We start from the raw sequence: 19652 nt of genomic DNA, 5'->3' as shown, positions 1-19652 counted from the left end.
AAAAAAGTTTGGGCCCGCCTCGAAAACGTGCACGCCATGGTGAAAAAAAAATTAAATAATTAAAAAATGCACGTTGCAAAAAAGTTTGGGGGTGCAGCACGAGGACTTCCCAAGAGGTCACCCATCTTAGTACTACTCTCGCCCAAGCACGTTTAACTTTGGAGTTCTGATGGGATCCGGTGCATTAGTGCTGGTATGATCGCACCCGTCATCCCATGCAAAAACTAAGCATATATTCCATACTGGGCGCCCCTTTCTCCCGTATGCTCATCCTTCACGTGCATGCACAAGCCCCCGGACCCCAAACACTGACCCCCGCCTCGAAAACGTGCACGCCATGGTGAAAAAAAAAATTAAATAATTAAAAAATGCACGTTGCAAAAAAGTTTGGGCCCGCCTCGAAAACGTGCACGCCATGGTGAAAAAAAAATTAAATAATTAAAAAATGCACGTTGCAAAAAAGTTTGGGGGTGCAACACGAGGACTTCCCAAGAGGTCACCCATCTTAGTACTACTCTCGCCCAAGCACGTTTAACTTCGGAGTTCTGATGGGATCCGGTGCATTAGTGCTGGTATGATCGCACCCGTCATCCCATGCAAAAACTAAGCATATATTCCATACTGGGCGCCCCTTTCTCCCGTATGCTCATCCTTCACGTGCATGCACAAGCCCCCGGACCCCAAACACTGACCCCCGCCTCGAAAACGTGCACGCCATGGTGAAAAAAAAAATTAAATAATTAAAAAATGCACGTTGCAAAAAAGTTTGGGCCCGCCTCGAAAACGTGCACGCCATGGTGAAAAAAAAATTAAATAATTAAAAAATGCACGTTGCAAAAAAGTTTGGGGGTGCAACACGAGGACTTCCCAAGAGGTCACCCATCTTAGTACTACTCTCGCCCAAGCACGTTTAACTTCGGAGTTCTGATGGGATCCGGTGCATTAGTGCTGGTATGATTGCACCTGTCATCCCATGCAAAAACTAAGCATATATTCCATACTGGGCGCCCCTTTCTCCCGTATGCTCATCCTTCACGTGCATGCACAAGCCCCCGGACCCCAAACACTGACCCCCGCCTCGAAAACGTGCACGCCATGGTGAAAAAAAAAATTAAATAATTAAAAAATGCATGTTGCAAAAAAGTTTGGGCCCGCCTCGAAAACGTGCACGCCATGGTGAAAAAAAATTAAATAATTAAAAAATGCACGTTGCAAAAAAGTTTGGGGGTGCAACACGAGGACTTCCCAAGAGGTCACCCATCTTAGTACTACTCTCGCCCAAGCACGTTTAACTTCGGAGTTCTGATGGGATCCGGTGCATTAGTGCTGGTATGATCGCACCCGTCATCCCATGCAAAAACTAAGCATATATTCCATACTGGGCGCCCCTTTCTCCCGTATGCTCATCCTTCACGTGCATGCACAAGCCCCCGGACCCCAAACACTGACCCCCGCCTCGAAAACGTGCACGCCATGGTGAAAAAAAAATTAAATAATTAAAAAATGCACGTTGCAAAAAAGTTTGGGCCCGCCTCGAAAACGTGCACGCCATGGTGAAAAAAAATTAAATAATTAAAAAATGCACGTTGCAAAAAAGTTTGGGGGTGCAACACGAGGACTTCCCAAGAGGTCACCCATCTTAGTACTACTCTCGCCCAAGCACGCTTGACTTCGGAGTTCTGATGGGATCCGGTGCATTAGTGCTGGTATGATCGCACCCGTCATCCCATGCAAAAACTAAGCATATATTCCATACTAGGCGCCCCTTTCTCCCGTATGCTCATCCTTCACGTGCATGCACAAGCCCCCGGACCCCAAACACTGACCCCCGCCTCGTAAACGTGCACGCCATGGTGAAAAAAAAAATTAAATAATTAAAAAATACACGTTGCAAAAAAGTTTGGGGGTGCAACACGAGGACTTCCCAAGAGGTCACCCATCTTAGTACTACTCTCGCCCAAACACGTTTAACTTCGGAGTTCTGATGGGATCCGGTGCATTAGTGCTGGTATGATCGCACCCGTCATCCCATGCAAAAACTAAGCATATATTCCATACTGGGCGCCCCTTTCTCCCGTATGCTCATCCTTCACGTGCATGCACAAGCCCCCGGACCCCAAACACTGACCCCCGCCTCGAAAACGTGCACGCCATGGTGAAAAAAAATTAAATAATTAAAAAATGCACGTTGCAAAAAAGTTTGGGGGTGCAACACGAGGACTTCCCAAGAGGTCACCCATCTTAGTACTACTCTCGCCCAAGCACGTTTAACTTCGGAGTTCTGATGGGATCCGGTGCATTAGTGCTGGTATGATCGCACCCGTCATCCCATGCAAAAACTAAGCATATATTCCATACTGGGCGCCCCTTTCTCCCGTATGCTCATCCTTCACGTGCATGCACAAGCCCCCGGACCCCAAACACTGACCCCCGCCTCGAAAACGTGCACGCCATGGTGAAAAAAAAAATTAAATAATTAAAAAATGCACGTTGCAAAAAAGTTTGGGCCCGCCTCGAAAACGTGCACGCCATGGTGAAAAAAAATTAAATAATTAAAAAATGCACGTTGCAAAAAAGTTTGGGGGTGCAACACGAGGACTTCCCAAGAGGTCACCCATCTTAGTACTACTCTCGCCCAAGCACGTTTGACTTCGGAGTTCTGATGGGATCCGGTGCATTAGTGCTGGTATGATCGCACCCATCATCCCATGCAAAAACTAAGCATATATTCCATACTAGGCGCCCCTTTCTCCCGTATGCTCATCCTTCACGTGCATGCACAAGCCCCCGGACCCCAAACACTGACCCCCGCCTCGTAAACGTGCACGCCATGGTGAAAAAAAAAATTAAATAATTAAAAAATGCACGTTGCAAAAAAGTTTGGGGGTGCAACACGAGGACTTCCCAAGAGGTCACCCATCTTAGTACTACTCTCGCCCAAACACGTTTAACTTCGGAGTTCTGATGGGATCCGGTGCATTAGTGCTGGTATGATCGCACCCGTCATCCCATGCAAAAACTAAGCATATATTCCATACTGGGCGCCCCTTTCTCCCGTATGCTCATCCTTCACGTGCATGCACAAGCCCCCGGACCCCAAACACTGACCCCCGCCTCGAAAACGTGCACGCCATGGTGAAAAAAAATTAAATAATTAAAAAATGCACGTTGCAAAAAAGTTTGGGGGTGCAACACGAGGACTTCCCAAGAGGTCACCCATCTTAGTACTACACTCGCCCAAGCACGTTTAACTTCGGAGTTCTGATGGGATCCGGTGCATTAGTGCTGGTATGATCGCACCCGTCATCCCATGCAAAAACTAAGCATATATTCCATACTGGGCGCCCCTTTCTCCCGTATGCTCATCCTTCACGTGCATGCACAAGCCCCCGGACCCCAAACACTGACCCCCGCCTCGAAAACGTGCACGCCATGGTGAAAAAAAAAATTAAATAATTAAAAAATGCACGTTGCAAAAAAGTTTGGGCCCGCCTCGAAAACGTGCACGCCATGGTGAAAAAAAATTAAATAATTAAAAAATGCACGTTGCAAAAAAGTTTGGGGGTGCAACACGAGGACTTCCCAAGAGGTCACCCATCTTAGTACTACTCTCGCCCAAGCACGTTTGACTTCGGAGTTCTGATGGGATCCGGTGCATTAGTGCTGGTATGATCGCACCCATCATCCCATGCAAAAACTAAGCATATATTCCATACTAGGCGCCCCTTTCTCCCGTATGCTCATCCTTCACGTGCATGCACAAGCCCCCGGACCCCAAACACTGACCCCCGCCTCGTAAACGTGCACGCCATGGTGAAAAAAAAAATTAAATAATTAAAAAATGCACGTTGCAAAAAAGTTTGGGGGTGCAACACGAGGACTTCCCAAGAGGTCACCCATCTTAGTACTACTCTCGCCCAAACACGTTTATCTTCGGAGTTCTGATGGGATCCGGTGCATTAGTGCTGGTATGATCGCACCCGTCATCCCATGCAAAAACTAAGCATATATTCCATACTGGGCGCCCCTTTCTCCCGTATGCTCATCCTTCACGTGCATGCACAAGCCCCCGGACCCCAAACACTGACCCCCGCCTCGAAAACGTGCACGCCATGGTGAAAAAAAAATTAAATAATTAAAAAATGCACGTTGCAAAAAAGTTTGGCCCGCCACGAAAACGTGCACGCCATGGTGAAAAAAAAATTAAATAATTAAAAAATGCACGTTGCAAAAAAGTTTGGGGGTGCAACACGAGGACTTCCCAAGAGGTCACCCATCTTAGTACTACTCTCGCCCAAGCACGTTTGACTTCGGAGTTCTGATGGGATCCGGTGCATTAGTGCTGGTATGATCGCACCCGTCATCCCATGCAAAAACTAAGCATATATTCCATACTGGGCGCCCCTTTCTCCCGTATGCTCATCCTTCACGTGCATGCACAAGCCCCCGGACCCCAAACACTGACCCCCGCCTCGAAAACGTGCACGCCATGGTGAAAAAAAAAATTAAATAATTAAAAAATGCACGTTGCAAAAAATTTTGGGGGTGCAACACGAGGACTTCCCAAGAGGTCACCCATCTTAGTACTACTCTCGCCCAAACACGTTTAACTTCGGAGTTCTGATGGGATCCGGTGCATTAGTGCTGGTATGATCGCACCCGTCATCCCATGCAAAAACTAAGCATATATTCCATACTGGGGGCCCCTTTCTCTCGTATGCTCATCCTTCACGTGCATGCACAAGCCCCCGGACCCCAAACACCGACCCCCGCCTCGAAAACGTGCACGCCATGGTGAAAAAAAAATTAAATAATTAAAAAATGCACGTTGCAAAAAAGTTTGGGCCCGCCTCGAAAACTCGCACGCCATGGTGAAAAAAAAATTAAATAATTAAAAAATGCACGTTGCAAAAAAGTTTGGGGGTGCAACACGAGGACTTCCCAAGAGGTCACCCATCTTAGTACTACTCTCGCCCAAGCACGTTTAACTTCGGAGTTCTGATGGGATCCGGTGCATTAGTGCTGGTATGATCGCACCCGTCATCCCATGCAAAAACTAAGCATATATTCCATACTGGGCGCCCCTTTCTCCCGTATGCTCATCCTTCACGTGCATGCACAAGCCCCCGGACCCCAAACACTGACCCCCGCCTCGAAAACGTGCACGCCATGGTGAAAAAAAAATTAAATAATTAAAAAATGCACGTTGCAAAAAAGTTTGGCCCGCCACGAAAACGTGCACGCCATGGTGAAAAAAAAATTAAATAATTAAAAAATGCACGTTGCAAAAAAGTTTGGGGGTGCAACACGAGGACTTCCCAAGAGGTCACCCATCTTAGTACTACTCTCGCCCAAGCACGTTTGACTTCGGAGTTCTGATGGGATCCGGTGCATTAGTGCTGGTATGATCGCACCCGTCATCCCATGCAAAAACTAAGCATATATTCCATACTGGGCGCCCCTTTCTCCCGTATGCTCATCCTTCACGTGCATGCACAAGCCCCCGGACCCCAAACACTGACCCCCGCCTCGAAAACGTGCACGCCATGGTGAAAAAAAAAATTAAATAATTAAAAAATGCACGTTGCAAAAAATTTGGGGGGTGCAACATGAGGACTTCCCAAGAGGTCACCCATCTTAGTACTACTCTCGCCCAAACACGTTTAACTTCGGAGTTCTGATGGGATCCGGTGCATTAGTGCTGGTATGATCGCACCCGTCATCCCATGCAAAAACTAAGCATATATTCCATACTGGGCGCCCCTTTCTCTCGTATGCTCATCCTTCACGTGCATGCACAAGCCCCCGGACCCCAAACACCGACCCCCGCCTCGAAAACGTGCACGCCATGGTGAAAAAAAAATTAAATAATTAAAAAATGCACGTTGCAAAAAAGTTTGGGCCCGCCTCGAAAACTCGCACGCCATGGTGAAAAAAAAATTAAATAATTAAAAAATGCACGTTGCAAAAAAGTTTGGGGGTGCAACACGAGGACTTCCCAAGAGGTCACCCATCTTAGTACTACTCTCGCCCAAGCACGTTTAACTTCGGAGTTCTGATGGGATCCGGTGCATTAGTGCTGGTATGATCGCACCCGTCATCCCATGCAAAAACTAAGCATATATTCCTTACTGGGCGCCCCTTTCTCCCGTATGCTCATCCTTCACGTGCATGCACAAGCCCCCGGACCCCAAACACTGACCCCCGCCTCGAAAACGTGCACGCCATTGTGAAAAAAAAAATTAAATAATTAAAAAATGCACGTTGCAAAAAAGTTTGGGCCCGCCTCGAAAACGTGCACGCCATGGTAAAAAAAAATTAAATAATTAAAAAATGCACGTTGCAAAAAAGTTTGGGGGTGCAACACGAGGACTTCCCAAGAGGTCACCCATCTTAGTACTACTCTCGCCCAAGCATGTTTAACTTCGGAGTTCTGATGGGATCCGGTGCATTAGTGCTGGTATGATCGCACCCGTCATCCCATGCAAAAACTAAGCATATATTCCATACTGGGCGCCCCTTTCTCCCATATGCTCATCCTTCACGTGCATGCACAAGCCCCCAGACCCCAAACACTGACCCTCGCCTCGAAAACGTGCACGCCATGGTGAAAAAAAAATTAAATAATTAAAAAATGCACGTTGCAAAAAAGTTTGGGCCCGCCTCGAAAACGTGCACGCCATGGTGAAAAAAAAATTAAATAATTAAAAAATCCACGTTGCAAAAAAGTTTGGGGGGGCAACACGAGGACTTCCCAAGAGGTCACCCATCTTAGTACTACTCTCGCCCAAGCACGTTTAGCTTCGGAGTTCTGATGGGATCCGGTGCATTAGTGCTGGTATGATCGCACCCGTCATCCCATGCAAAAACTAAGCATATATTCCATACTGGGCGCCCCTTTCTCCCGTATGCTCATCCTTCACGTGCATGCATAAGCCCCCGGACCCCAAACACAGACCCCCGCCTCGAAAACGTGCACGCCATGGTGAAAAAAAAAATTAAATAATTAAAAAATGCACGTTGCAAAAAAGTTTGTGCCCGCCTCGAAAACGTGCACGCCATGGTGAAAAAAAAATTAAATAATTAAAAAATGCACGTTGCAAAAAAGTTTGGGGTTGCAACACGAGGACTTCCTAAGAGGTCACCCATCTTAGTACTACTCTCGCCCAAGCACGTTTAACTTCGGAGTTCTGATGGGATCCGGTGCATTAGTGCTGGTATGATCGCACCCGTCATCCCATGCAAAAACTAAGCATATATTCCATACTGGGCGCCCCTTTCTCTCGTATGCTCATCCTTCACGTGCATGCACAAGCCCCCGGACCCCAAACACCGACCCCCGCCTCGAAAACGTGCACGCCATGGTGAAAAAAAAATTAAATAATTAAAAAATGCACGTTGCAAAAAAGTTTGGGGGTGCAACACGAGGACTTCCCAAGAGGTCACCCATCTTAGTACTACTCTCGCCCAAACACGTTTAACTTCGGAGTTCTGATAGGATCCGGTGCATTAGTGCTGGTATGATCGCACCCGTCATCCCATGCAAAAACTAAGCATATATTCCATACTGGGCGCCCCTTTCTCTCGTATGCTCATCCTTCACGTGCATGCACAAGCCCCCGGACCCCAAACACCGACCCCCGCCTCGAAAACGTGCACGCCATGGTGAAAAAAAAATTAAATAATTAAAAAATGCACGTTGCAAAAAAGTTTGGGCCCGCCTCGAAAACTCGCACGCCATGGTGAAAAAAAAATTAAATAATTAAAAAATGCACGTTGCAAAAAAGTTTGGGGGTGCAACACGAGGACTTCCCAAGAGGTCACCCATCTTAGTACTACTCTCGCCCAAGCACGTTTAACTTCGGAGTTCTGATGGGATCCGGTGCATTAGTGCTGGTATGATCGCACCCGTCATCCCATGCAAAAACTAAGCATATATTCCATACTGGGCGCCCCTTTCTCCCGTATGCTCATCCTTCACGTGCATGCACAAGCCCCCGGACCCCAAACACTGACCCCCGCCTCGAAAACGTGCACGCCATGGTGAAAAAAAAAATTAAATAATTAAAAAATGCACGTTGCAAAAAATTTTGGGGGTGCAACACGAGGACTTCCCAAGAGGTCACCCATCTTAGTACTACTCTCGCCCAAACACGTTTAACTTCGGAGTTCTGATGGGATCCGGTGCATTAGTGCTGGTATGATCGCACCCGTCATCCCATGCAAAAACTAAGCATATATTCCATACTGGGCGCCCCTTTCTCCCGTATGCTCATCCTTCACGTGCATGCACAAGCCCCCGGACCCCAAACACTGACCCCCGCCTCGAAAACGTGCACGCCATGGTGAAAAAAAAATTAAATAATTAAAAAATGCACGTTGCAAAAAAGTTTGGCCCGCCACGAAAACGTGCACGCCATGGTGAAAAAAAAATTAAATAATTAAAAAATGCACGTTGCAAAAAAGTTTGGGGGTGCAACACGAGGACTTCCCAAGAGGTCACCCATCTTAGTACTACTCTCGCCCAAGCACGTTTGACTTCGGAGTTCTGATGGGATCCGGTGCATTAGTGCTGGTATGATCGCACCCGTCATCCCATGCAAAAACTAAGCATATATTCCATACTGGGCGCCCCTTTCTCCCGTATGCTCATCCTTCACGTGCATGCACAAGCCCCCGGACCCCAAACACTGACCCCCGCCTCGAAAACGTGCACGCCATGGTGAAAAAAAAAATTAAATAATTAAAAAATGCACGTTGCAAAAAATTTGGGGGGTGCAACATGAGGACTTCCCAAGAGGTCACCCATCTTAGTACTACTCTCGCCCAAACACGTTTAACTTCGGAGTTCTGATGGGATCCGGTGCATTAGTGCTGGTATGATCGCACCCGTCATCCCATGCAAAAACTAAGCATATATTCCATACTGGGCGCCCCTTTCTCTCGTATGCTCATCCTTCACGTGCATGCACAAGCCCCCGGACCCCAAACACCGACCCCCGCCTCGAAAACGTGCACGCCATGGTGAAAAAAAAATTAAATAATTAAAAAATGCACGTTGCAAAAAAGTTTGGGCCCGCCTCGAAAACTCGCACGCCATGGTGAAAAAAAAATTAAATAATTAAAAAATGCACGTTGCAAAAAAGTTTGGGGGTGCAACACGAGGACTTCCCAAGAGGTCACCCATCTTAGTACTACTCTCGCCCAAGCACGTTTAACTTCGGAGTTCTGATGGGATCCGGTGCATTAGTGCTGGTATGATCGCACCCGTCATCCCATGCAAAAACTAAGCATATATTCCTTACTGGGCGCCCCTTTCTCCCGTATGCTCATCCTTCACGTGCATGCACAAGCCCCCGGACCCCAAACACTGACCCCCGCCTCGAAAACGTGCACGCCATTGTGAAAAAAAAAATTAAATAATTAAAAAATGCACGTTGCAAAAAAGTTTGGGCCCGCCTCGAAAACGTGCACGCCATGGTAAAAAAAAATTAAATAATTAAAAAATGCACGTTGCAAAAAAGTTTGGGGGTGCAACACGAGGACTTCCCAAGAGGTCACCCATCTTAGTACTACTCTCGCCCAAGCATGTTTAACTTCGGAGTTCTGATGGGATCCGGTGCATTAGTGCTGGTATGATCGCACCCGTCATCCCATGCAAAAACTAAGCATATATTCCATACTGGGCGCCCCTTTCTCCCATATGCTCATCCTTCACGTGCATGCACAAGCCCCCAGACCCCAAACACTGACCCTCGCCTCGAAAACGTGCACGCCATGGTGAAAAAAAAATTAAATAATTAAAAAATGCACGTTGCAAAAAAGTTTGGGCCCGCCTCGAAAACGTGCACGCCATGGTGAAAAAAAAATTAAATAATTAAAAAATCCACGTTGCAAAAAAGTTTGGGGGGGCAACACGAGGACTTCCCAAGAGGTCACCCATCTTAGTACTACTCTCGCCCAAGCACGTTTAGCTTCGGAGTTCTGATGGGATCCGGTGCATTAGTGCTGGTATGATCGCACCCGTCATCCCATGCAAAAACTAAGCATATATTCCATACTGGGCGCCCCTTTCTCCCGTATGCTCATCCTTCACGTGCATGCATAAGCCCCCGGACCCCAAACACAGACCCCCGCCTCGAAAACGTGCACGCCATGGTGAAAAAAAAAATTAAATAATTAAAAAATGCACGTTGCAAAAAAGTTTGTGCCCGCCTCGAAAACGTGCACGCCATGGTGAAAAAAAAATTAAATAATTAAAAAATGCACGTTGCAAAAAAGTTTGGGGTTGCAACACGAGGACTTCCTAAGAGGTCACCCATCTTAGTACTACTCTCGCCCAAGCACGTTTAACTTCGGAGTTCTGATGGGATCCGGTGCATTAGTGCTGGTATGATCGCACCCGTCATCCCATGCAAAAACTAAGCATATATTCCATACTGGGCGCCCCTTTCTCTCGTATGCTCATCCTTCACGTGCATGCACAAGCCCCCGGACCCCAAACACCGACCCCCGCCTCGAAAACGTGCACGCCATGGTGAAAAAAAAATTAAATAATTAAAAAATGCACGTTGCAAAAAAGTTTGGGGGTGCAACACGAGGACTTCCCAAGAGGTCACCCATCTTAGTACTACTCTCGCCCAAACACGTTTAACTTCGGAGTTCTGATAGGATCCGGTGCATTAGTGCTGGTATGATCGCACCCGTCATCCCATGCAAAAACTAAGCATATATTCCATACTGGGCGCCCCTTTCTCTCGTATGCTCATCCTTCACGTGCATGCACAAGCCCCCGGACCCCAAACACCGACCCCCGCCTCGAAAACGTGCACGCCATGGTGAAAAAAAAATTAAATAATTAAAAAATGCACGTTGCAAAAAAGTTTGGGCCCGCCTCGAAAACTCGCACGCCATGGTGAAAAAAAAATTAAATAATTAAAAAATGCACGTTGCAAAAAAGTTTGGGGGTGCAACACGAGGACTTCCCAAGAGGTCACCCATCTTAGTACTACTCTCGCCCAAGCACGTTTAACTTCGGAGTTCTGATGGGATCCGGTGCATTAGTGCTGGTATGATCGCACCCGTCATCCCATGCAAAAACTAAGCATATATTCCATACTGGGCGCCCCTTTCTCCCGTATGCTCATCCTTCACGTGCATGCACAAGCCCCCGGACCCCAAACACTGACCCCCGCCTCGAAAACGTGCACGCCATGGTGAAAAAAAAAATTAAATAATTAAAAAATGCACGTTGCAAAAAATTTTGGGGGTGCAACACGAGGACTTCCCAAGAGGTCACCCATCTTAGTACTACTCTCGCCCAAACACGTTTAACTTCGGAGTTCTGATGGGATCCGGTGCATTAGTGCTGGTATGATCGCACCCGTCATCCCATGCAAAAACTAAGCATATATTCCATACTGGGCGCCCCTTTCTCTCGTATGCTCATCCTTCACGTGCATGCACAAGCCCCCGGACCCCAAACACCGACCCCCGCCTCGAAAACGTGCACGCCATGGTGAAAAAAAAATTAAATAATTAAAAAATGCACGTTGCAAAAAAGTTTGGGCCCGCCTCGAAAACTCGCACGCCATGGTGAAAAAAAAATTAAATAATTAAAAAATGCACGTTGCAAAAAAGTTTGGGGGTGCAACACGAGGGCTTCCCAAGAGGTCACCCATCTTAGTACTACTCTCGCCCAAGCACGTTTAACTTCGGAGTTCTGATGGGATCCGGTGCATTAGTGCTGGTATGATCGCACCCGTCATCTCATGCAAAAACTAAGCATATATTCCTTACTGGGCGCCCCTTTCTCCCGTATGCTCATCCTTCACGTGCATGCACAAGCCCCCGGACCCCAAACACTGACCCCCGCCTCGAAAACGTGCACGCCATGGTGAAAAAAAAAATTAAATAATTAAAAAATGCACGTTGCAAAAAAGTTTGGGCCCGCCTCGAAAACGTGCACGCCATGGTAAAAAAAAATTAAATAATTAAAAAATGCACGTTGCAAAAAAGTTTGGGGGTGCAACACGAGGACTTCCCAAGAGGTCACCCATCTTAGTACTACTCTCGCCCAAGCATGTTTAACTTCGGAGTTCTGATGGGATCCGGTGCATTAGTGCTGGTATGATCGCACCCGTCATCCCAGGCAAAAACTAAGCATATATTCCATACTGGGCGCCCTTTTCTCCCATATGCTCATCCTTCACGTGCATGCACAAGCCCCCAGACCCCAAACACTGACCCTCGCCTCGAAAACGTGCACGCCATGGTGAAAAAAAAATTAAATAATTAAAAAATGCACGTTGCAAAAAAGTTTGGGCCCGCCTCGAAAACGTGCACGCCATGGTGAAAAAAAATTAAATAATTAAAAAATGCACGTTGCAAAAAAGTTTGGGGGTGCAACACGAGGACTTCCCAAGAGGTCACCCATCTTAGTACTACTCTCGCCCAAGCACGTTTATCTTCGGAGTTCTGATGGGATCCGGTGCATTAGTGCTGGTATGATCGCACCCGTCATCCCATGCAAAAACTAAGCATATATTCCATACTGGGCGCCCCTTTCTCCCGTATGCTCATCCTTCACGTGCATGCACAAGCCCCCGGACCCCAAACACTGACCCCCGCCTCGAAAACGTGCACGCCATGGTGAAAAAAAAAATTAAATAATTAAAAAATGCACGTTGCAAAAAAGTTTGGGCCCGCCTCGAAAACGTGCACGCCATGGTGAAAAAAAAATTAAATAATTAAAAAATGCACGTTGCAAAAAAGTTTGGGGGTGCAACACGAGGACTTCCCAAGAGGTCACCCATCTTAGTACTACTCTCGCCCAAGCACGTTTAACTTCGGAGTTCTGATGGGATCCGGTGCATTAGTGCTGGTATGATCGCACCCGTCATCCCATGCAAAAACTAAGCATATATTCCATACTGGGCGCCCCTTTCTCCCGTATGCTCATCCTTCACGTGCATGCACAAGCCCCCGGACCCCAAACACTGACCCCCGCCTCGAAAACGTGCACGCCATGGTGAAAAAAAAAATTAAATAATTAAAAAATGCACGTTGCAAAAAAGTTTGGGCCCGCCTCGAAAACGTGCACGCCATGGTGAAAAAAAAATTAAATAATTAAAAAATGCAGGTTGCAAAAAAGTTTGGGGGTGCAACACGAGGACTTCCCAAGAGGTCACCCATCTTAGTACTACTCTCGCCCAAGCACGTTTAGCTTCGGAGTTCTGATGGGATCCGGTGCATTAGTGCTGGTATGATTGCACCTGTCATCCCATGCAAAAACTAAGCATATATTCCATACTGGGCGCCCCTTTCTCCCGTATGCTCATCCTTCACGTGCATGCACAAGCCCCCGGACCCCAAACACTGACCCCCGCCTCGAAAACGTGCACGCCATGGTGAAAAAAAAAATTAAATAATTAAAAAATGCATGTTGCAAAAAAGTTTGGGCCCGCCTCGAAAACGTGCACGCCATGGTGAAAAAAAATTAAATAATTAAAAAATGCACGTTGCAAAAAAGTTTGGGGGTGCAACACGAGGACTTCCCAAGAGGTCACCCATCTTAGTACTACTCTCGCCCAAGCACGTTTAACTTCGGAGTTCTGATGGGATCCGGTGCATTAGTGCTGGTATGATCGCACCCGTCATCCCATGCAAAAACTAAGCATATATTCCATACTGGGCGCCCCTTTCTCCCGTATGCTCATCCTTCACGTGCATGCACAAGCCCCCGGACCCCAAACACTGACCCCCGCCTCGAAAACGTGCACGCCATGGTGAAAAAAAAAATTAAATAATTAAAAAATGCACGTTGCAAAAAAGTTTGGGCCCGCCTCGAAAACGTGCACGCCATGGTGAAAAAAAATTAAATAATTAAAAAATGCACGTTGCAAAAAAGTTTGGGGGTGCAACACGAGGACTTCCCAAGAGGTCACCCATCTTAGTACTACTCTCGCCCAAGCACGTTTAACTTCGGAGTTCTGATGGGATCCGGTGCATTAGTGCTGGTATGATCGCACCCGTCATCCCATGCAAAAACTAAGCATATATTCCATACTAGGCGCCCCTTTCTCCCGTATGCTCATCCTTCACGTGCATGCACAAGCCCCCGGACCCCAAACACTGACCCCCGCCTCGTAAACGTGCACGCCATGGTGAAAAAAAAAATTAAATAATTAAAAAATGCACGTTGCAAAAAAGTTTGGGGGTGCAACACGAGGACTTCCCAAGAGGTCACCCATCTTAGTACTACTCTCGCCCAAACACGTTTAACTTCGGAGTTCTGATGGGATCCGGTGCATTAGTGCTGGTATGATCGCACCCGTCATCCCATGCAAAAACTAAGCATATATTCCATACTGGGCGCCCCTTTCTCCCGTATGCTCATCCTTCACGTGCATGCACAAGCCCCCGGACCCCAAACACTGACCCCCGCCTCGAAAACGTGCACGCCATGGTGAAAAAAAATTAAATAATTAAAAAATGCACGTTGCAAAAAAGTTTGGCCCGCCACGAAAACGTGCACGCCATGGTGAAAAAAAAATTAAATAATTAAAAAATGCACGTTGCAAAAAAGTTTGGGGGTGCAACACGAGGACTTCCCAAGAGGTCACCCATCTTAGTACTACTCTCGCCCAAGCACGTTTGACTTCGGAGTTCTGATGGGATCCGGTGCATTAGTGCTGGTATGATCGCACCCGTCATCCCATGCAAAAACTAAGCATATATTCCATACTGGGCGCCCCTTTCTCCCGTATGCTCATCCTTCACGTGCATGCACAAGCCCCCGGACCCCAAACACTGACCCCCGCCTCGAAAACGTGCACGCCATGGTGAAAAAAAAAATTAAATAATTAAAAAATGCACGTTGCAAAAAATTTTGGGGGTGCAACACGAGGACTTCCCAAGAGGTCACCCATCTTAGTACTACTCTCGCCCAAACACGTTTAACTTCGGAGTTCTGATGGGATCCGGTGCATTAGTGCTGGTATGATCGCACCCGTCATCCCATGCAAAAACTAAGCATATATTCCATACTGGGCGCCCCTTTCTCTCGTATGCTCATCCTTCAAGTGCATGCACAAGCCCCCGGACCCCAAACACCGACCCCCGCCTCGAAAACGTGCACGCCATGGTGAAAAAAAAATTAAATAATTAAAAAATGCACGTTGCAAAAAAGTTTGGGCCCGCCTCGAAAACTCGCACGCCATGGTGAAAAAAAAATTAAATAATTAAAAAATGCACGTTGCAAAAAAGTTTGGGGGTGCAACACGAGGACTTCCCAAGAGGTCACCCATCTTAGTACTACTCTCGCCCAAGCACGTTTAACTTCGGAGTTCTGATGGGATCCGGTGCATTAGTGCTGGTATGATCGCACCCGTCATCCCATGCAAAAACTAAGCATATATTCCATACTGGGCGCCCCTTTCTCCCGTATGCTCATCCTTCACGTGCATGCACAAGCCCCCGGACCCCAAACACTGACCCCCGCCTCGAAAACGTGCACGCCATGGTGAAAAAAAAATTAAATAATTAAAAAATGCACGTTGCAAAAAAGTTTGGCCCGCCACGAAAACGTGCACGCCATGGTGAAAAAAAAATTAAATAATTAAAAAATGCACGTTGCAAAAAAGTTTGGGGGTGCAACACGAGGACTTCCCAAGAGGTCACCCATCTTAGTACTACTCTCGCCCAAGCACGTTTGACTTCGGAGTTCTGATGGGATCCGGTGCATTAGTGCTGGTATGATCGCACCCGTCATCCCATGCAAAAACTAAGCATATATTCCATACTGGGCGCCCCTTTCTCCCGTATGCTCATCCTTCACGTGCATGCACAAGCCCCCGGACCCCAAACACTGACCCCCGCCTCGAAAACGTGCACGCCATGGTGAAAAAAAAAATTAAATAATTAAAAAATGCACGTTGCAAAAAATTTTGGGGGTGCAACACGAGGACTTCCCAAGAGGTCACCCATCTTAGTACTACTCTCGCCCAAACACGTTTAACTTCGGAGTTCTGATGGGATCCGGTGCATTAGTGCTGGTATGATCGCACCCGTCATCCCATGCAAAAACTAAGCATATATTCCATACTGGGCGCCCCTTTCTCTCGTATGCTCATCCTTCACGTGCATGCACAAGCCCCCGGACCCCAAACACCGACCCCCGCCTCGAAAACGTGCACGCCATGGTGAAAAAAAAATTAAATAATTAAAAAATGCACGTTGCAAAAAAGTTTGGGCCCGCCTCGAAAACTCGCACGCCATGGTGAAAAAAAAATTAAATAATTAAAAAATGCACGTTGCAAAAAAGTTTGGGGGTGCAACACGAGGACTTCCCAAGAGGTCACCCATCTTAGTACTACTCTCGCCCAAGCACGTTTAACTTCGGAGTTCTGATGGGATCCGGTGCATTAGTGCTGGTATGATCGCACCCGTCATCCCATGCAAAAACTAAGCATATATTCCTTACTGGGCGCCCCTTTCTCCCGTATGCTCATCCTTCACGTGCATGCACAAGCCCCCGGACCCCAAACACTGACCCCCGCCTCGAAAACGTGCACGCCATGGTGAAAAAAAAAATTAAATAATTAAAAAATGCACGTTGCAAAAAAGTTTGGGCCCGCCTCGAAAACGTGCACGCCATGGTGAAAAAAAAAATTAAATAATTAAAAAATGCACGTTGCAAAAAAGTTTGGGGGTGCAACACGAGGACTTCCCAAGAGGTCACCCATCTTAGTACTACTCTCGCCCAAACACGTTTAACTTCGGAGTTCTGATGGGATCCGGTGCATTAGTGCTGGTATGATCGCACCCGTCATCCCATGCAAAAACTAAGCATATATTCCATACTGGGCGCCCCTTTCTCCCGTATGCTCATCCTTCACGTGCATGCACAAGCCCCCGGACCCCAAACACTGACCCCCGCCTCGAAAACGTGCACGCCATGGTGAAAAAAAAAATTAAATAATTAAAAAATGCACGTTGCAAAAAATTTTGGGGGTGCAACACGAGGACTTCCCAAGAGGTCACCCATCTTAGTACTACTCTCGCCCAAACACGTTTAACTTCGGAGTTCTGATGGGATCCGGTGCATTAGTGCTGGTATGATCGCACCCGTCATCCCATGCAAAAACTAAGCATATATTCCATACTGGGCGCCCCTTTCTCTCGTATGCTCATCCTTCACGTGCATGCACAAGCCCCCGGACCCCAAACACCGACCCCCGCCTCGAAAACGTGCACGCCATGGTGAAAAAAAAATTAAATAATTAAAAAATGCACGTTGCAAAAAAGTTTGGGCCCGCCTCGAAAACTCGCACGCCATGGTGAAAAAAAAATTAAATAATTAAAAAATGCACGTTGCAAAAAAGTTTGGGGGTGCAACACGAGGGCTTCCCAAGAGGTCACCCATCTTAGTACTACTCTCGCCCAAGCACGTTTAACTTCGGAGTTCTGATGGGATCCGGTGCATTAGTGCTGGTATGATCGCACCCGTCATCCCATGCAAAAACTAAGCATATATTCCTTACTGGGCGCCCCTTTCTCCCGTATGCTCATCCTTCACGTGCATGCACAAGCCCCCGGACCCCAAACACTGACCCCCGCCTCGAAAACGTGCACGCCATGGTGAAAAAAAAAATTAAATAATTAAAAAATGCACGTTGCAAAAAAGTTTGGGCCCGCCTCGAAAACGTGCACGCCATGGTAAAAAAAAATTAAATAATTAAAAAATGCACGTTGCAAAAAAGTTTGGGGGTGCAACACGAGGACTTCCCAAGAGGTCACCCATCTTAGTACTACTCTCGCCCAAGCATGTTTAACTTCGGAGTTCTGATGGGATCCGGTGCATTAGTGCTGGTATGATCGCACCCGTCATCCCAGGCAAAAACTAAGCATATATTCCATACTTGGCGCCCCTTTCTCCCATATGCTCATCCTTCACGTGCATGCACAAGCCCCCAGACCCCAAACACTGACCCTCGCCTCGAAAACGTGCACGCCATGGTGAAAAAAAAATTAAATAATTAAAAAATGCACGTTGCAAAAAAGTTTGGGCCCGCCTCGAAAACGTGCACGCCATGGTGAAAAAAAATTAAATAATTAAAAAATGCACGTTGCAAAAAAGTTTGGGGGTGCAACACGAGGACTTCCCAAGAGGTCACCCATCTTAGTACTACTCTCGCCCAAGCACGTTTATCTTCGGAGTTCTGATGGGATCCGGTGCATTAGTGCTGGTATGATCGCACCCGTCATCCCATGCAAAAACTAAGCATATATTCCATACTGGGCGCCCCTTTCTCCCGTATGCTCATCCTTCACGTGCATGCACAAGCCCCCGGACCCCAAACACTGACCCCCGCCTCGAAAACGTGCACGCCATGGTGAAAAAAAAAATTAAATAATTAAAAAATGCACGTTGCAAAAAAGTTTGGGCCCGCCTCGAAAACGTGCACGCCATGGTGAAAAAAAAATTAAATAATTAAAAAATGCACGTTGCAAAAAAGTTTGGGGGTGCAGCACGAGGACTTCCCAAGAGGTCACCCATCTTAGTACTACTCTCGCCCAAGCACGTTTAACTTTGGAGTTCTGATGGGATCCGGTGCATTAGTGCTGGTATGATCGCACCCGTCATCCCATGCAAAAACTAAGCATATATTCCATACTGGGCGCCCCTTTCTCCCGTATGCTCATCCTTCACGTGCATGCACAAGCCCCCGGACCCCAAACACTGACCCCCGCCTCGAAAACGTGCACGCCATGGTGAAAAAAAAAATTAAATAATTAAAAAATGCACGTTGCAAAAAAGTTTGGGCCCGCCTCGAAAACGTGCACGCCATGGTGAAAAAAAAATTAAATAATTAAAAAATGCACGTTGCAAAAAAGTTTGGGGGTGCAACACGAGGACTTCCCAAGAGGTCACCCATCTTAGTACTACTCTCGCCCAAGCACGTTTAACTTCGGAGTTCTGATGGGATCCGGTGCATTAGTGCTGGTATGATCGCACCCGTCATCCCATGCAAAAACTAAGCATATATTCCATACTGGGCGCCCCTTTCTCCCGTATGCTCATCCTTCACGTGCATGCACAAGCCCCCGGACCCCAAACACTGACCCCCGCCTCGAAAACGTGCACGCCATGGTGAAAAAAAAAATTAAATAATTAAAAAATGCACGTTGCAAAAAAGTTTGGGCCCGCCTCGAAAACGTGCACGCCATGGTGAAAAAAAAATTAAATAATTAGAAAATGCACGTTGCAAAAAAGTTTGGGGGTGCAACACGAGGACTTCCCAAGAGGTCACCCATCTTAGTACTACTCTCGCCCAAGCACGTTTAGCTTCGGAGTTCTGATGGGATCCGGTGCATTAGTGCTGGTATGATTGCACCTGTCATCCCATGCAAAAACTAAGCATATATTCCATACTGGGCGCCCCTTTCTCCCGTATGCTCATCCTTCACGTGCATGCACAAGCCCCCGGACCCCAAACACTGACCCCCGCCTCGAAAACGTGCACGCCATGGTGAAAAAAAAAATTAAATAATTAAAAAATGCATGTTGCAAAAAAGTTTGGGCCCGCCTCGAAAACGTGCACGCCATGGTGAAAAAAAATTAAATAATTAAAAAATGCACGTTGCAAAAA

At 47.0% G+C, this 19652-nt stretch overlaps 55 non-coding genes across 55 annotated transcripts; all 55 read right to left on the bottom strand.

The window, feature by feature from the left end:
• Positions 1-88: 88 nt before the first annotated feature.
• On the bottom strand, positions 89-207 carry LOC136214389 (5S ribosomal RNA). The gene has a single exon (XR_010681477.1). It is a non-coding gene; the product is annotated as a 5S ribosomal RNA (ribosomal RNA).
• Positions 208-467: 260 nt separating this feature from the next.
• On the bottom strand, positions 468-586 carry LOC136211484 (5S ribosomal RNA). The gene has a single exon (XR_010678684.1). It is a non-coding gene; the product is annotated as a 5S ribosomal RNA (ribosomal RNA).
• Positions 587-846: 260 nt separating this feature from the next.
• Positions 847-965, bottom strand: LOC136212985 (5S ribosomal RNA). Its single transcript, XR_010680120.1, has one exon. It is a non-coding gene; the product is annotated as a 5S ribosomal RNA (ribosomal RNA).
• Positions 966-1224: 259 nt separating this feature from the next.
• LOC136211483 (5S ribosomal RNA) lies at positions 1225-1343 on the bottom strand. Its single transcript, XR_010678683.1, has one exon. It is a non-coding gene; the product is annotated as a 5S ribosomal RNA (ribosomal RNA).
• Positions 1344-1601: 258 nt separating this feature from the next.
• Positions 1602-1720, bottom strand: LOC136211708 (5S ribosomal RNA). Its single transcript, XR_010678901.1, has one exon. It is a non-coding gene; the product is annotated as a 5S ribosomal RNA (ribosomal RNA).
• A 183-nt stretch (positions 1721-1903) lies between these two features.
• LOC136212470 (5S ribosomal RNA) lies at positions 1904-2022 on the bottom strand. The gene has a single exon (XR_010679625.1). It is a non-coding gene; the product is annotated as a 5S ribosomal RNA (ribosomal RNA).
• Positions 2023-2203: 181 nt separating this feature from the next.
• Positions 2204-2322, bottom strand: LOC136211480 (5S ribosomal RNA). Its single transcript, XR_010678681.1, has one exon. It is a non-coding gene; the product is annotated as a 5S ribosomal RNA (ribosomal RNA).
• A 259-nt stretch (positions 2323-2581) lies between these two features.
• On the bottom strand, positions 2582-2700 carry LOC136212229 (5S ribosomal RNA). The gene has a single exon (XR_010679396.1). It is a non-coding gene; the product is annotated as a 5S ribosomal RNA (ribosomal RNA).
• A 183-nt stretch (positions 2701-2883) lies between these two features.
• LOC136212469 (5S ribosomal RNA) lies at positions 2884-3002 on the bottom strand. Its single transcript, XR_010679624.1, has one exon. It is a non-coding gene; the product is annotated as a 5S ribosomal RNA (ribosomal RNA).
• A 181-nt stretch (positions 3003-3183) lies between these two features.
• On the bottom strand, positions 3184-3302 carry LOC136211988 (5S ribosomal RNA). Its single transcript, XR_010679168.1, has one exon. It is a non-coding gene; the product is annotated as a 5S ribosomal RNA (ribosomal RNA).
• Positions 3303-3561: 259 nt separating this feature from the next.
• Positions 3562-3680, bottom strand: LOC136212228 (5S ribosomal RNA). Its single transcript, XR_010679395.1, has one exon. It is a non-coding gene; the product is annotated as a 5S ribosomal RNA (ribosomal RNA).
• A 183-nt stretch (positions 3681-3863) lies between these two features.
• Positions 3864-3982, bottom strand: LOC136214343 (5S ribosomal RNA). Its single transcript, XR_010681434.1, has one exon. It is a non-coding gene; the product is annotated as a 5S ribosomal RNA (ribosomal RNA).
• Positions 3983-4240: 258 nt separating this feature from the next.
• Positions 4241-4359, bottom strand: LOC136212227 (5S ribosomal RNA). The gene has a single exon (XR_010679394.1). It is a non-coding gene; the product is annotated as a 5S ribosomal RNA (ribosomal RNA).
• A 183-nt stretch (positions 4360-4542) lies between these two features.
• On the bottom strand, positions 4543-4661 carry LOC136212467 (5S ribosomal RNA). The gene has a single exon (XR_010679623.1). It is a non-coding gene; the product is annotated as a 5S ribosomal RNA (ribosomal RNA).
• Positions 4662-4920: 259 nt separating this feature from the next.
• On the bottom strand, positions 4921-5039 carry LOC136211479 (5S ribosomal RNA). Its single transcript, XR_010678680.1, has one exon. It is a non-coding gene; the product is annotated as a 5S ribosomal RNA (ribosomal RNA).
• A 258-nt stretch (positions 5040-5297) lies between these two features.
• On the bottom strand, positions 5298-5416 carry LOC136212226 (5S ribosomal RNA). The gene has a single exon (XR_010679393.1). It is a non-coding gene; the product is annotated as a 5S ribosomal RNA (ribosomal RNA).
• Positions 5417-5599: 183 nt separating this feature from the next.
• Positions 5600-5718, bottom strand: LOC136214849 (5S ribosomal RNA). Its single transcript, XR_010681916.1, has one exon. It is a non-coding gene; the product is annotated as a 5S ribosomal RNA (ribosomal RNA).
• Positions 5719-5977: 259 nt separating this feature from the next.
• LOC136211478 (5S ribosomal RNA) lies at positions 5978-6096 on the bottom strand. The gene has a single exon (XR_010678679.1). It is a non-coding gene; the product is annotated as a 5S ribosomal RNA (ribosomal RNA).
• Positions 6097-6355: 259 nt separating this feature from the next.
• On the bottom strand, positions 6356-6474 carry LOC136213389 (5S ribosomal RNA). The gene has a single exon (XR_010680504.1). It is a non-coding gene; the product is annotated as a 5S ribosomal RNA (ribosomal RNA).
• Positions 6475-6733: 259 nt separating this feature from the next.
• LOC136213559 (5S ribosomal RNA) lies at positions 6734-6852 on the bottom strand. The gene has a single exon (XR_010680663.1). It is a non-coding gene; the product is annotated as a 5S ribosomal RNA (ribosomal RNA).
• A 260-nt stretch (positions 6853-7112) lies between these two features.
• On the bottom strand, positions 7113-7231 carry LOC136214096 (5S ribosomal RNA). Its single transcript, XR_010681193.1, has one exon. It is a non-coding gene; the product is annotated as a 5S ribosomal RNA (ribosomal RNA).
• A 182-nt stretch (positions 7232-7413) lies between these two features.
• LOC136214652 (5S ribosomal RNA) lies at positions 7414-7532 on the bottom strand. The gene has a single exon (XR_010681731.1). It is a non-coding gene; the product is annotated as a 5S ribosomal RNA (ribosomal RNA).
• Positions 7533-7791: 259 nt separating this feature from the next.
• LOC136211477 (5S ribosomal RNA) lies at positions 7792-7910 on the bottom strand. Its single transcript, XR_010678678.1, has one exon. It is a non-coding gene; the product is annotated as a 5S ribosomal RNA (ribosomal RNA).
• A 183-nt stretch (positions 7911-8093) lies between these two features.
• On the bottom strand, positions 8094-8212 carry LOC136212466 (5S ribosomal RNA). The gene has a single exon (XR_010679622.1). It is a non-coding gene; the product is annotated as a 5S ribosomal RNA (ribosomal RNA).
• A 258-nt stretch (positions 8213-8470) lies between these two features.
• LOC136212225 (5S ribosomal RNA) lies at positions 8471-8589 on the bottom strand. Its single transcript, XR_010679392.1, has one exon. It is a non-coding gene; the product is annotated as a 5S ribosomal RNA (ribosomal RNA).
• Positions 8590-8772: 183 nt separating this feature from the next.
• On the bottom strand, positions 8773-8891 carry LOC136214848 (5S ribosomal RNA). Its single transcript, XR_010681915.1, has one exon. It is a non-coding gene; the product is annotated as a 5S ribosomal RNA (ribosomal RNA).
• A 259-nt stretch (positions 8892-9150) lies between these two features.
• On the bottom strand, positions 9151-9269 carry LOC136211476 (5S ribosomal RNA). Its single transcript, XR_010678677.1, has one exon. It is a non-coding gene; the product is annotated as a 5S ribosomal RNA (ribosomal RNA).
• Positions 9270-9528: 259 nt separating this feature from the next.
• LOC136213388 (5S ribosomal RNA) lies at positions 9529-9647 on the bottom strand. The gene has a single exon (XR_010680503.1). It is a non-coding gene; the product is annotated as a 5S ribosomal RNA (ribosomal RNA).
• A 259-nt stretch (positions 9648-9906) lies between these two features.
• On the bottom strand, positions 9907-10025 carry LOC136213558 (5S ribosomal RNA). Its single transcript, XR_010680662.1, has one exon. It is a non-coding gene; the product is annotated as a 5S ribosomal RNA (ribosomal RNA).
• A 260-nt stretch (positions 10026-10285) lies between these two features.
• LOC136214095 (5S ribosomal RNA) lies at positions 10286-10404 on the bottom strand. Its single transcript, XR_010681192.1, has one exon. It is a non-coding gene; the product is annotated as a 5S ribosomal RNA (ribosomal RNA).
• A 182-nt stretch (positions 10405-10586) lies between these two features.
• On the bottom strand, positions 10587-10705 carry LOC136214651 (5S ribosomal RNA). The gene has a single exon (XR_010681730.1). It is a non-coding gene; the product is annotated as a 5S ribosomal RNA (ribosomal RNA).
• Positions 10706-10964: 259 nt separating this feature from the next.
• On the bottom strand, positions 10965-11083 carry LOC136211475 (5S ribosomal RNA). The gene has a single exon (XR_010678676.1). It is a non-coding gene; the product is annotated as a 5S ribosomal RNA (ribosomal RNA).
• A 183-nt stretch (positions 11084-11266) lies between these two features.
• On the bottom strand, positions 11267-11385 carry LOC136212465 (5S ribosomal RNA). The gene has a single exon (XR_010679621.1). It is a non-coding gene; the product is annotated as a 5S ribosomal RNA (ribosomal RNA).
• Positions 11386-11644: 259 nt separating this feature from the next.
• LOC136211685 (5S ribosomal RNA) lies at positions 11645-11763 on the bottom strand. The gene has a single exon (XR_010678880.1). It is a non-coding gene; the product is annotated as a 5S ribosomal RNA (ribosomal RNA).
• Positions 11764-12022: 259 nt separating this feature from the next.
• Positions 12023-12141, bottom strand: LOC136213387 (5S ribosomal RNA). The gene has a single exon (XR_010680502.1). It is a non-coding gene; the product is annotated as a 5S ribosomal RNA (ribosomal RNA).
• A 258-nt stretch (positions 12142-12399) lies between these two features.
• Positions 12400-12518, bottom strand: LOC136212952 (5S ribosomal RNA). Its single transcript, XR_010680089.1, has one exon. It is a non-coding gene; the product is annotated as a 5S ribosomal RNA (ribosomal RNA).
• Positions 12519-12778: 260 nt separating this feature from the next.
• LOC136211474 (5S ribosomal RNA) lies at positions 12779-12897 on the bottom strand. Its single transcript, XR_010678675.1, has one exon. It is a non-coding gene; the product is annotated as a 5S ribosomal RNA (ribosomal RNA).
• A 260-nt stretch (positions 12898-13157) lies between these two features.
• LOC136213531 (5S ribosomal RNA) lies at positions 13158-13276 on the bottom strand. Its single transcript, XR_010680636.1, has one exon. It is a non-coding gene; the product is annotated as a 5S ribosomal RNA (ribosomal RNA).
• A 259-nt stretch (positions 13277-13535) lies between these two features.
• LOC136211473 (5S ribosomal RNA) lies at positions 13536-13654 on the bottom strand. The gene has a single exon (XR_010678674.1). It is a non-coding gene; the product is annotated as a 5S ribosomal RNA (ribosomal RNA).
• Positions 13655-13913: 259 nt separating this feature from the next.
• On the bottom strand, positions 13914-14032 carry LOC136211472 (5S ribosomal RNA). The gene has a single exon (XR_010678673.1). It is a non-coding gene; the product is annotated as a 5S ribosomal RNA (ribosomal RNA).
• A 183-nt stretch (positions 14033-14215) lies between these two features.
• LOC136212464 (5S ribosomal RNA) lies at positions 14216-14334 on the bottom strand. Its single transcript, XR_010679620.1, has one exon. It is a non-coding gene; the product is annotated as a 5S ribosomal RNA (ribosomal RNA).
• Positions 14335-14591: 257 nt separating this feature from the next.
• On the bottom strand, positions 14592-14710 carry LOC136212224 (5S ribosomal RNA). Its single transcript, XR_010679391.1, has one exon. It is a non-coding gene; the product is annotated as a 5S ribosomal RNA (ribosomal RNA).
• A 183-nt stretch (positions 14711-14893) lies between these two features.
• On the bottom strand, positions 14894-15012 carry LOC136212463 (5S ribosomal RNA). Its single transcript, XR_010679619.1, has one exon. It is a non-coding gene; the product is annotated as a 5S ribosomal RNA (ribosomal RNA).
• A 259-nt stretch (positions 15013-15271) lies between these two features.
• On the bottom strand, positions 15272-15390 carry LOC136211471 (5S ribosomal RNA). Its single transcript, XR_010678672.1, has one exon. It is a non-coding gene; the product is annotated as a 5S ribosomal RNA (ribosomal RNA).
• A 258-nt stretch (positions 15391-15648) lies between these two features.
• Positions 15649-15767, bottom strand: LOC136212222 (5S ribosomal RNA). Its single transcript, XR_010679390.1, has one exon. It is a non-coding gene; the product is annotated as a 5S ribosomal RNA (ribosomal RNA).
• A 183-nt stretch (positions 15768-15950) lies between these two features.
• On the bottom strand, positions 15951-16069 carry LOC136212462 (5S ribosomal RNA). The gene has a single exon (XR_010679618.1). It is a non-coding gene; the product is annotated as a 5S ribosomal RNA (ribosomal RNA).
• A 259-nt stretch (positions 16070-16328) lies between these two features.
• Positions 16329-16447, bottom strand: LOC136211469 (5S ribosomal RNA). The gene has a single exon (XR_010678670.1). It is a non-coding gene; the product is annotated as a 5S ribosomal RNA (ribosomal RNA).
• A 261-nt stretch (positions 16448-16708) lies between these two features.
• LOC136212461 (5S ribosomal RNA) lies at positions 16709-16827 on the bottom strand. Its single transcript, XR_010679617.1, has one exon. It is a non-coding gene; the product is annotated as a 5S ribosomal RNA (ribosomal RNA).
• A 183-nt stretch (positions 16828-17010) lies between these two features.
• LOC136212460 (5S ribosomal RNA) lies at positions 17011-17129 on the bottom strand. Its single transcript, XR_010679616.1, has one exon. It is a non-coding gene; the product is annotated as a 5S ribosomal RNA (ribosomal RNA).
• Positions 17130-17388: 259 nt separating this feature from the next.
• Positions 17389-17507, bottom strand: LOC136211683 (5S ribosomal RNA). Its single transcript, XR_010678878.1, has one exon. It is a non-coding gene; the product is annotated as a 5S ribosomal RNA (ribosomal RNA).
• A 259-nt stretch (positions 17508-17766) lies between these two features.
• LOC136213386 (5S ribosomal RNA) lies at positions 17767-17885 on the bottom strand. The gene has a single exon (XR_010680501.1). It is a non-coding gene; the product is annotated as a 5S ribosomal RNA (ribosomal RNA).
• A 258-nt stretch (positions 17886-18143) lies between these two features.
• Positions 18144-18262, bottom strand: LOC136212950 (5S ribosomal RNA). Its single transcript, XR_010680088.1, has one exon. It is a non-coding gene; the product is annotated as a 5S ribosomal RNA (ribosomal RNA).
• A 260-nt stretch (positions 18263-18522) lies between these two features.
• LOC136214388 (5S ribosomal RNA) lies at positions 18523-18641 on the bottom strand. Its single transcript, XR_010681476.1, has one exon. It is a non-coding gene; the product is annotated as a 5S ribosomal RNA (ribosomal RNA).
• Positions 18642-18901: 260 nt separating this feature from the next.
• On the bottom strand, positions 18902-19020 carry LOC136211468 (5S ribosomal RNA). Its single transcript, XR_010678669.1, has one exon. It is a non-coding gene; the product is annotated as a 5S ribosomal RNA (ribosomal RNA).
• Positions 19021-19280: 260 nt separating this feature from the next.
• On the bottom strand, positions 19281-19399 carry LOC136213529 (5S ribosomal RNA). The gene has a single exon (XR_010680635.1). It is a non-coding gene; the product is annotated as a 5S ribosomal RNA (ribosomal RNA).
• Positions 19400-19652: the final 253 nt, after the last annotated feature.

This window comes from Euphorbia lathyris, chromosome 1 (genome assembly GCF_963576675.1).
Source record: "Euphorbia lathyris chromosome 1, ddEupLath1.1, whole genome shotgun sequence".
NCBI lineage: Eukaryota > Viridiplantae > Streptophyta > Magnoliopsida > Malpighiales > Euphorbiaceae > Euphorbia > Euphorbia lathyris.
Note: the sequence above shows the minus strand (reverse complement) of the source record. Positions and strands in the feature narration are given on the sequence as shown.